The 12,376-nt window shown below is 40.0% G+C and overlaps 1 non-coding gene across 1 annotated transcript; it reads left to right on the top strand.

Moving 5' to 3' along the window:
- The first annotated feature begins 9,642 nt into the window (after positions 1 to 9,642).
- On the top strand, positions 9,643 to 9,714 carry Trnad-guc. The gene has a single exon. It is a non-coding gene; the product is annotated as a tRNA-Asp (tRNA).
- The last annotated feature ends 2,662 nt before the right edge of the window (positions 9,715 to 12,376 follow it).

Genomic DNA, 12,376 nt, shown 5'->3' with positions numbered 1-12,376 from the left:
ATTCAAATGCAAATGTAAATGTCATATTAGAGGAACAAGTTAGGAAATTGTTATAAAAATATGGAGCTGGGTGTAATTAAAAGAAGTGTAATGTCGAGGAAGTAAATAAATTGTGATTGGGTGAAATACATATGTATAAGTTGCGCATTCCAAGTGAGAGAAAATGATATTATTGCGGTAAACCTCATACTTATTAACAAATATCTTCTTTTATCGTCAAGGGAATCAATGGTTGACGATGAAATGAAATATAGTTGCCCGTTACAAATGAAAGAAACTGATACCGTGGTGGCAAACTTCATACTTAAATAAAAAGATCTTATTTCTATGCCGAGAGAAACGCCAAATTGATGATTGAGTGAAATAACAGTCGCCTATTCAGAGTGATATACAGTGATAACATTGCGGCAAAACTCATATTTAATCAAAAATATCTTTTTTATGTCAAAGGAGCAAATAAATGATGATAGAGAGAAATAAAGCCTATTACAAGCGAGTGAAAGTGGTAACATAAATGAGAGAAAGTCATTATATGTTAGCAAACCTCATTTTTATTAACCATTATCTTATATTTCTGTCAAGGTAATTAATATAGATGATGACACAGTGAATTATAGAGGCGTATTCGAAGGGGCAGAAAAAGATAACATTGCAGAAAACCTCATTATTTACTCGGTGGTGAGATAAAAACAAAATAAAACGTACAATGCGCACCCACGATTCATGAAACCCACTAGTCGGTGGCCGTACCGACACCTTTTTGCTGTCGGTACGGCTACCGACGATCTCCCGTCCTCTCGTCGGTGCCGCACCGACCGGGTTCGTACAGAATCGCACGACTTCTTACCGGGAGTCGGTGTGACGTCGCACCCGACGAATCGGTGCCGCACCGATCGGTTTGGAGTTACAGAATACGGCCCCAGGGGCGGATTCAGGATTTCTCTCTGGGGGAGGGAAGGCACAAGCAATGCAGTATCCAGAATTTTGTTCTGGGGGGGCACAAGGATACCTCATAATACAAAACGAACGCAATGATAATGGGACCGTATTAAAAATCTTGCATATTTTTAAAGGGTCTGGGGGGGGGGCACGTGCCCCCCCCCCCAGACCAAAATTAACTTAGGCTACGCCCGTACGACTAACGGCTGCGTAATCACACAAGCGGAAAAGACATTCTAATGAAAAGTCACTCATTAGAAAGTTGATGGTTGCAATGCCATGGTTAATACGAAATAAAGATATGCGTAAACAGTAGCGAGGGGGGAGTTCCGCGGTGTCCGTACCTGAAATATAAAAACACTTTATTTCCTTCATAAAAGGAAACAGAATATTGACAAATCATGAAATGGTGAAAGATTTCTTTGAAAAATGAAGTTTCGTCGGTTATGAAAGTGTTACGAGTAGTTTCAAGCCCTATGCTTAGTACCCCGTTTTTAAAAAAATGTCCTACCTGGGACCCCCCCCCCCCCCAAAACGAAATTCCTGGCTACCCTACTATTCGTAAAGACCTCGAAATCACTCCAGTACTCACGCAAATGAAAGCAAATTTACCAGTTTTAAAGGAAATCTCCCCAGGCCACTGTCAATCCACTGATAGATATCCTTTGAGAGCAAGAATCGTCAGCAATTACGACCCTCCGAACCCTACAATCTGATTAATTACCCAACTTTATCCCCTCCCTTTAACTATCCATAAGCCTCACCGTGCCTTCATTAAAATCAACTAAACTGAAATGATCCTTATCGATATTAAGGCCGCTATACACGGAGAATGATCCTGCGAATGAAATCATTCGCCTTTAGCGGGAGACGGCCTTTGCCTGCGACTCATGAAAAGGAAAAACATGAGTGATATTCCGGCGTGGGGGCGTGGTTGGACACGTTAAATATAATTTTAAATTCGATATAAAACGCGAATGGCACCCCAATCTTTCTTCCAATAATCATTTTCAAATTCAAACCATTTCTGTCGAGTCAAAATTTCAGGGTTGTAGACCAGGGGTTTCCAAAATACGGCCCGCGGGCTGGATCCGGCCCGCGGAGGGCTTTCATCCGGCCCGCGCACTCGTTTCAAGTAGCGCTCGATTATCGCTCGTTTTACTCTGTGAGACGCCGCTAGGAGAATTGCAGCGCTGTACTGCACGTCAAAGTCGCCTGCATTTGTTCGTAAATAAGAAATACGCCACCGGATTCTTCAGTTGACGCTGGTATCGAATACTTCAGTCATCGGCAAATTTTCTATCCGGCCCGCGGGGCGATTCGGAACTTGGAATGTGGCCCTCGTGGCCTAGTTAATTGGAGACCCCTGGTGTAAATCGTTACTAAAGGCTGACCCACACCATCATTTTTTCCGTCCCTCAGAGTTATAGCTTCAGCGATGGGTTTTCAGGGATCAATGGAGTGATCGCTGGACCTATCATTTTATGCATCACACGGTCATTCATACCAGCGACGAGCGAGGGGGAGTTTTGGGGGATAATAGAAAAAATATGAAATAATTAGAAAGCCTAAGCCTTAATATTGGTTTTATCATGGTCATGTACATAGGCGGATCAAGGGAGGGGCACGGGGGCACGTGCCCCCCCCCCCCCAGACCCTTTAAAAATATGCAAGATTTTTAATACGGTCCCATGATTATTGCGTTTGTTATGTATTACGAGGTATCCTTGTGCCCCCCCCCCCCCCCAGAGCTCAGAGAAATTTTTGAGTTTAATCCATTTTACATAATTGGATAAATATTATTTAAAGAATAGTGTAAAGATTGAGAAAATATACCTCATAAAGCCATAAAACTCACTATTTTGAACCATTTATCTTAATTTTTTCTGGGAGAGGGCCCCATATTCCATACCTCCCCAAACCCCTAGTATTAGTTGCGCCTTAAATCCCGGTATGGTATGGTATTTGGAGGAGGTGAACGACAGCTGAGGTCATTTGCGCCATGAGGGAAGGGTATGGAAGGAAGGGTGGAGAGAAACCCGGCGTGGGCATTAGCCTGCTCTTAACGAAAGGCGCCAAGGGGACCACGGCTTAACGTCACATCCGACGGACGGAGTGTTGCGTTTGAAACGTCCTCCACACAACACTCAAGCAGGGATCGGGCAGTCTCTAAAAATTCTCTGCCACTGCCGGGATTTGAACCCTTGCCCGCCGGGTAGGAAGCCAACACTCTAGCCACCACACCAACCCGATCCCCTCCTTAAATCCCTCTTATCCATAATTCCTATCTGCGCCCTAGATTCATACCGTCCCTTTTTCCGTCGCTTATTCCGTCATTTTCCCGTAATTACAACGGTCATACAATTGAAAGAAAATCGTGGCGTTGCAATCGCCGTTAGCGACCGTGCGTTCTAATTGGCTGAAAGACTGAATCAAGTATGGTTTCAGCGACGGAAAAAAGGGACGTGCCGAGTGATCGAAAAAGGGATAGGATTCCCATCCCTGGAGCCATCGCTGAAAATGATCGCTCGAAACGTTCATTTTTCGCCATCATTGGAGGGATCGCTTTAGCTATGGCTCGGAAGGGACGGAAAAAATGGTAATGAGTGGCAGGCTTAACCTGAAGACACCACATTAGGGTGCTGCTTATTTTTTTAGTTTTTCTCAGATTTTTTATTTCTACCTCTTAAAATATGCTATGGGGTGCAGAATGGATATCCTATAAATTTCAGCCCAATTGTTTAAAATCCAGAGGTCGCTCTAAGAGCATAAATGCATTAACATTAGATTTTCCGAATTCTTTGAAGCAACATCATTTTCAGGGGTAACGCAGAATTTTGCAGAACTTAAGGGACAAAATTCGCTCCATTTTAACGTCCGCTCAACAGTTTTCCAGGAATACAATACTTTTCCGCGAGCTACAGCCGCCCGTCACACCCCTGACGGCGAACTGGTGAAAGGGTGAAGGGGTGCAAAATTATGCGTTACCCCTGAAAATGATGTTGTTTAAAAAATTCGGAAAATCTAATCTTGTTGCATTTATGCTCTTTGAGCGACCTCTAAATGTTAAACAATAGGGTAGTTTCCTTCATCAAAGAAAACGAAAGGCATTGATTGCGATTCCTTACCCACCATTACTGTATTCATAATATACAAATTATTTCGTTTTAGGAATCCCAGTTCAGACGAATGGCAAGGGTCCAATTTTAACCGCATTTGAAAAAAAGCCTGATTGGCGCCCATTCGATGCCACTCCAAGTGACGCCACAGGCAGTGGCGGATACAGATGGGGGGCGCAGGGGGCGCGCGCCCCCCCCCCCTTGCGGGTCCACTTGTATTGCAGAACATTGCAAAACCACAATTGTAACTTTTTTATATCATAATATGACATTGTCTTTTACATGTTTATAATCACTTTAAATAAAATTTTCATATACTTTGCCCGCGACTTGATCATCTTTTATTACGATAAAAGTAAAGACAACTCAAGATATGTTGCGCCCCCCCCCTTGAGTTTTTTCTGTATCCGCCACTGGCCACAGGGACCTAGTTTCTATACGAGTAGATAGGAGATTTACATCGTCTGAGATTACCAATGCAAGCATGAGGCACAGAGCTCAGGGAAACATCTCTTAATAATCACCTATTAAAATTACCTAAGGTCGGAAAGTTTTCTTCGTTTGATAAGGTATTAATAATCCTTATTTAAGCCAAGCGCTACCAGCTAGCATGGTACTCAGCTACCTGCTTGTATCCTGCGTCGTATCAGCACTCAAAGCCTCGCCCCAAGGTCACCTCACTTGCGGCAGCGGGAACCAGGGGCCGTATTCTGTATTTCGTCGGTACCGCACCGGTCGGTTTCCCTTCCCAGCCCACCGACAGCACATCATTCCGTACCGACGACGGTTTCCATACCGACGACGGCTAATTCAGCGATTCAGTATGGTCGTCGGTATCAAACCAGTCGGTACGGTTCCCTCTCCTTCCCAAACAGGGAAAATCCGAATATATCCGAAGTTTCACGTGTCTCCACCAATGAAAGAAGGGTAAAAACAAGTGAAGACTCATTGGCACAGTTTGTTGTCGTCATTCTCAATCTTCTTATTTGCGGAAATTATGACTTATTGCTAGATTAAGATAAACGATATTGGATAAGTTGTTAACGATGCTTATATAATGTGTGGTAGTAATGCTGTACCTACAGAATCGAAGGAAACAATGTTACAACATCACAATAAAGTTTGTATGTGATATGGAGATTGTTGTTGCTGGAATGAATTATTGAAACTATCCTTGAGATCGTAGTTTTTTTTAATATTGGTTCCGTATAATGCTATTTATTCATGATTTGGTAATATAGTTGTCATTAAGTAAGTTCCGTCTAAATGTTATCAACGGAAGGTTATGCCATTGGCACCGTAGCAGACGAAAATAACATACCATGGAACGTGAACGTAGGATTCAAAAGCAAATGTAAATGCCATATTAGAGGAACAAGTTAGAAAATTGTTACAAAAATATGGAGCTGGGTGTAATTAAAAGAAGTGTAATGACAAGGAAGTAAAGAAATTGTGATTGGGTGAAATACATATGTATAAGTTGCGCATTCCAAGTGAGAGAAAATGATAATATTGCGGTAAACCTCATACTTATTAACAAATATCTTCTTTTATCGTCAAGGGAATCAATGGCTGACGATGAAATGAAATATAGTTGCCTGTTACAAATGAAAGAAACTGATACCGTTGTGGCAAACTTCATACTTAAATAAAAAGATCTTATTATTCTATGCCGAGAGAAACGCCAAATGATGATTGAGTGAAATAATAGTTGCCTATTCAGAGTGAGATAAAGTGATAACATTGCGGAAAAACTCATATTTAATCAAAAATATCTTTTTTATGTCAAAGGAGCAAATAAATGATGATAGAGTGAAAGAAATCCTATTACAAGCGAGTGAAAGTGGTAACATAAATGAGAGAAAGTCATTATATAGAGGCAAACCTCATGTTTATTCACCAATATCTTATATTTATGTCAAGGTAATCAATATAGATGATGACACAGTGAATTATAGTGGCCTATTCGAAGGGGCAGAAAAAGATAACATTGCAGCAAACCTCATTATTTACTCGGTGATGAGATAAAAACAATATAAAACGTACAATGCGCACCGGGGAGTTGATGAAACCCACTAGTCGGTGGCCGTACCGACACCTTTTTGCTGTCGGCAAGGCTACCGACGATCTCTCGCACTCACGTCGGTGCCGCACCGACCGGGTTCGTACAGAATCGCACGACTTCTTACCGGGAGTCGGTGTGACGTCGCACCCGACGAATCGGTGCCGCACCGATCGGTTTGGAGTTACAGAATACGGCCCCAGAACGACGTCACATGGAGAGATTTCCCGGCATTCATACTTACCCGTCGCGTTTTCGCGCGCTTGAAAATTTCACTTTTCATTCAATCGCTAAAAATAGATATCGTCATTTAAAAGTCTAAAAGCGTGAAATACGTACTCCAGGAGTATTAATCTTTCGATTTATGCAATAAAAAAATAATAGGAAACCCTATTGGGCTGAAATTTTTAGGATATCCATTCTGCACCCCATAGCATATTTTAAGAGGTTGAAAAAAAAATCCGAGAAAAACTAAAAAATAAGCAACACCCTACACCACATACAGGGTCAGTCTGGCCAGGTGGGCTGGTCGGCGATCGCCGAGGGCCCCGACCTTATGGGGCCCCCACAACTCTCGCGTGTATTGTGGAGAGTATATGATAGGGGTAATAGAAAAAGACTGATTACTTGAGCCAAAGTTTTTTGCAACTATAAATTCTACGTTTTCATTAGTTGCTGTTGCTATTTACAACTTACTCAGTGTAAAAAGATCATAAAAATTAATTAAATTAACGTGTCGGGAGAATGAAGAGAACTTGATCTTTTTTTTAAATGGTTATTCGAAAAGCTTATTTTAGAGGTATTTTTAGATTTTTATTATAAAATTTTATGAGCTGCAATATTCTCACTTTCCACACTATTTTTTTCAGACGATATTGCTATTTTTTTAATTAACTTCTATCTAATTTATAAAGGCCAGAATAGCGTCAAAATCCATTTCCGGGCTGGCAATTTCCCAGAATTCCACGGTAAGTGGGGCCCCTACATGAGACCCAGCCGAGGGCCCAAAATCATCACAGACCGCCCCTGACCACGTAAAAGCCCATCCTATTTTATTTAACATCCTCCAATCCCTTATTAAACATCCCCGCACCCAAGGGCGTATCCAGGATTTTTTCGGGGGTGGGGGGCATAAGAGTCTGGCGGGCAAACCGTCTTCTCAAATTTGAAATCAAAAGCAACATACCAACAATTGGGTAGTTACCTTCATCAAAGAAAACGAAATGCATTGATTGCTATTCGTTACCCACCATTAGGGTTTTCATAATATACAAATTATTTGGTTTTAGAAATCCCAGCTTAGACGAATGGCAATGGTCAATTTTAACCTCATTTGGAAAAGGCCAGATTGGCGCCCATGCGATGCCACTCATGACCACCTAGATACTAAGTATCTAGGTAGTCATGTGCCACTCCACGTGACGTTATAGGGACCTAGTTTCTACACGAGAGGATAGGAGTTTTGCATCGTCTGAGATTACCAATGCATGCATGAGGCACAGAGATCAGGGAAACATCTCTTAATAATCACTTATTAAAATTGTCTTAATAACCACTTATTAAAATTCTAAAATAAAGCAGGGTACTCAGCTACCTGCTAGCAGCCTGCGTCGTATCAGCGCTCAAGCCTCGCCTCAAGGTCACCTTACAGGGAGGCAGCGGGAACCAGAAATACGTTCCACGGACTTTTCCCATCATTCCTACTTAGCCATCGCGTTTTCGCGCGCTTGAAATTTTTCACTTTTCGTTTAATCGCGAAAAATAGATATCGGCATTCGAAAATCTAAGAGCGTGAAATGCGTACTCTAGGAGTAATAATCTTTCGATTTAGGCAATAAAAAAATAGTAGGAAACCACCCTATTACTTTACGAAATATTCTCTTTATTTGAATGCGAAAGTTATTAATATAAAATTAAAAGATTGAGGTAACAAACAAATCAAAAATAACATAATGATTCCCGCATCAAAAATCTGGTATATGTTTGAAGCGTCTGGGGGGGACGTGCCTCCGTCCCCCCTAAATCTGCCTATAGGTACTCCATTCCATTGAGTGCTACACAACATGATACAAATGAGGCATTCAGGGGCGTATGTGTTGGAGAGACGAGAAGCCCCTTACCCCGAAAAGAGGAAATAAAGATTTAGTCTAGAGACGAATGGATAACGTGAATTATACGCGAGCAAATGGCTCCGCAATTCAGCGATACCCCGTCATGTGCAGCCACGAAGCCAGTTCGGGAGGTTTGGGAGCAAATCCCCCCGGAAATTCTCTCCTGTGTGGTGACTTAGGCCAGGAAGGCTGAGGCGATTCTTATATCTATCCTATGTGACGACATTTTCCGATATAGTTTCATTTCATAATTTCTAACAATAACGAACAATGAATTTAATTTCCAAGATTACATAAACGAGATAAGTAGCTGACACATTCAAGGGCGCAGCTAAGAATTAAGGCTGGAGGGGGGGTTAGGTGCAACTAATACCGGTGTGTGTGGGGGTATGGAATACCCACCAGGAAATGCGAGATAAATAAATTGAGGAATTTTGAGGTAAATGGTTCAAAATGATGAGTTTTACGGCTTTCTGAGGGAAATTTTATTAACATATATATTATTCTATTAGTAATGTCAGTCCAATTAAGTAAAATGGATTAATCTTAAAAAATTCTCTGAGTCTCTGAGCTCTGGGGGTTTATCCCCCAACCCCCCCCCCTCGCTGCGCCACTGGACACATTGAATTATACCTCCTGAAGAGGATTGAGTCAGCGCTGGAATAGAAAGTGCCTCCATGACAGTGTCATCAGGGAGTTTGAGGGATTGAGAGTGGGGAGTATCCTATTATAGAGTAAGTATATACACTTACACTCACTCTATGATCCTATCTAACTCATACTTACGCAGTACGGGTAGTACTATTGCCCTTACTTAATTTCCATTCACAAATAGATATCGCGAGAGTGATTTTCTTGGGCCAAATGGCGATGTTATTCTCATTAACTATTCATGAAATTATTTCAATAAGTCCTAGCATGTTTGTTTGGATAGGTGAGGGGAGAGGTCACTCCAGACTAAACCACAGAAGCGTGAATATCACATATTCAGGTTAGAGGGGGCTAGTTCTTTCTGTGGGCGCTTCGAGAACTATATATGGGGAGTGTTTCAAACCGTAGGTTGGTTTGGGTAGAGCCCATTCCAGCCTAAACCACTGGCCGTAAGTAGCAGTACAATACCTTTCCCTCGGCCAACTCGCATTTCGAGGATTTTTGAGTTCGATACCAGAGGGATTCACCCAATATTTGAACCCGGCACCCTTAGATCAACCCCTTCCGCTTCAATTTATTCTCTGAATATTGTGCTCCTATCCTCCATTTATTTTTTAAGTGAAAACTTCTTTAGCGGCGTTAAGCACTTTTGCGGGATGGGGAAAAAGCTTAGAATTCGCGTGAGCGTCACCGACCCGACACCGCGATCGCTACAGCTACCTATAGATTTACCTATTAAAATTCATTTCTTTATATCACATCCTCGGTAGTATAGTGGTCAGTATCCCCGCTTGTCACGCGGGAGACCGGGGTTCGATTCCCCGCCGGGGGGGATTTTTTTCTCAATCTCATACAATTTAAAAAATTTTACAATGGATATTTCAACTACGCAGGCTTACTAGGTATAGTAAATAAACTTTGTTAATATATTGTTAATATACAGACTATTAAAGTGTTTTTGTTTTAAAAATATTAAAATTGAAATTAAAAATCTATAGTGTATATTGTATAAGTTCATTAAATATAAAGAGCTCGTGCATGAACGTGTAGAAGAGTGTACACGCTATAAAAATACAGGTCAGTGCAATTTAAGGCAGTTTCTTTTATGTGCATAGTGAACAATTATAGGTTTAAAGCATATTAAATAAAAGAAATAAAAGCATATTATATTTTAATATATAAATGATGTTACTTTCTATTCATACACATCGTATTTTTAATATATATTTAATAATAAACAGTTTGCTGAAGAAAATAATTTCAATTTTTGTTGAAAAATGAGTATTACTGGAAAAATTAGTTCTTTAATAATATTAAGTCTATATAAAAAATGAATGGATAATAATTATTTCAGTTTTCACTTCTATCGGCCAGTCCCACGACTGCCCCGTTTTTTTCCTGTGGTTCTTTTTTATTGGAATTGTAGCTAATGAAATAATATTTCGTAGTTTGTAATCAACCTGGAGCAGTGCAATTAAAAGTGGTCAATATTTCATATTGTTCACCAATGAGTCCTCTTCCCGTAAGGACCTCGAGAACACCGCCATCGCTACTCGCATAAAATCATTTTATCCCTTCCAATGCTTAATATTTCATGAAATATTAGTTCTTAATGTATAATATGGATGTTTTTAACATTACTAATTTTTCAAAATATCTATTTGTTGCCCTAAATAGTCATAAATTGCTAAAGTCTGATGACGAGCTACACTCGTTGCATTGCGCGATTTGGAATCAGAAGTTCATGACGACATAGAGTCGTCAATTCAGTGCAAGGGGTTAAAAGTTGAATGTTCTTCCCGATGGGATAACAGGACCTCATTACGTTTCGTTTGAAATTAATAATAATTAGATTGTGAAATTGCGTTCAAAATAAAAATAAGTACGCCTGACCCCACTTTCATCTTGTCCCTCACTGAAAGATTTCCAAAATACAGTGCTGGTCAGCGCTATTATCGAAGATACTGGTATAACAGCGCGCTGGTATCTTTCTGGTAGGTCTTTTTGTATGAGTCCCAGGAAAACAACTCACTTTGTCGAGGTTTGAACGCTTTTAATAGAAGCATGGTCTTCGATCGTATCCAAAGATAACGAAATGAACTTCGATGAAACGTGCAAGTACATCGCATGAAAAACCTCCACTGTCTTCACCATAGACCATTTGAGAATCGGTGTCTTGAAGTAAAACATAAAAACGGTGAATGTTAAGCGTTAAAACCCATACAGCTTCAATAACCTTACCGCGGCGCGGCTAATCCAACTCCCGTCGTGCGGAGAAGAACCCTGCCGCGCGATCGAAAAATCAATGTAATTTCCGGCGACGCAAACTTATTTCAAAGAAAACTGCATAAAGACCTCAAGAAATCTTCAAACAATGCTCTCATATATGTTACTCTGCGCGACCTTGCCGAAAACCTATTTGAAACTCTACCTAAATGTAAAACTTCGTCGAAAAACAGTATCCGCCATTTTGTTACTGCACGGTAAGAATTTATGGGCTGTATTCTTTAAGATTACGGAAAATTAAAGAAAAAACACCATGCTAACAGATTATATGGTTTTTTATTCGGCAAGAATCCACCCATAACTTCACCATTCACTTACTTAGGAAGATTTTCAGAGAAAATTGAAGACGGGCGTTTTTATGGAAATTTGCTCACGTTTGAGCCTCTGTATCTCAGTAACGGGTAGAATCTATGTCAAATGAAGTACATATCAATAAATTTCAATCAGTTTTTAGTATACCTGCGAAGTTTCAAGTTTATAACTCAAAAAAAGCCATTTTGTAATTTTGTCCGGCTTTTTCCGATTTCCGCCCACTGTGCAGCGCCCCAAATGACCAAGAAGGAAATGGGGGTGGGAAGGGCGAAGCGGAGATAAGGGGAACATTTTCGCACAGGGGACCTCAACACTTTGAGTCGCGGCCGGTAATTTTAAAGCCCTACCGAAAAATCCAGCCATTTTTACTAAATTCGCAATTTTTTTTACTTTAGCGTCAAAAATATATTTATATCGATATGTATTTCAATAAAAATGGACTTTGCTCTTCTTTGTGAATGAGTTGAATAGCACATATTGCTAAAGTTAAAATATATATTTTAACAATGAAAACCTACTGGGCAGTCGTGGGACTGGCCGACAGAAGTGAAAACTGAAATAATTATTATCCATTTATTTTTTATATAAACTTAATATTATTAAAGAACTAATTTTTCCAGTAATACTCATTTTTCAACAAAAATTGAAATTATTTTTTCAGCAACCTGTTTATTATTAAATATATATAAAAAATACGATGTGTACCAGCTCTTTATATTTAATGAACTTATACAATATACACTTTGGATTTTTATTTTCAATTTTAATATTTTTAAAACAAAAAGACTTTAAAAGTTTATATATTAACAAAGTTTATTTACTATACCTAGTCAGCCTGCGTAGTTGAAATATCCATTGTAAAAATTCTTAAATTGTATGAGATTGAGAAAAAAATC

This window comes from Ischnura elegans, chromosome 10 (assembly GCF_921293095.1).
Source record: "Ischnura elegans chromosome 10, ioIscEleg1.1, whole genome shotgun sequence".
NCBI lineage: Eukaryota > Metazoa > Arthropoda > Insecta > Odonata > Coenagrionidae > Ischnura > Ischnura elegans.
This window is presented reverse-complemented; position numbering and strand designations above follow the sequence as displayed.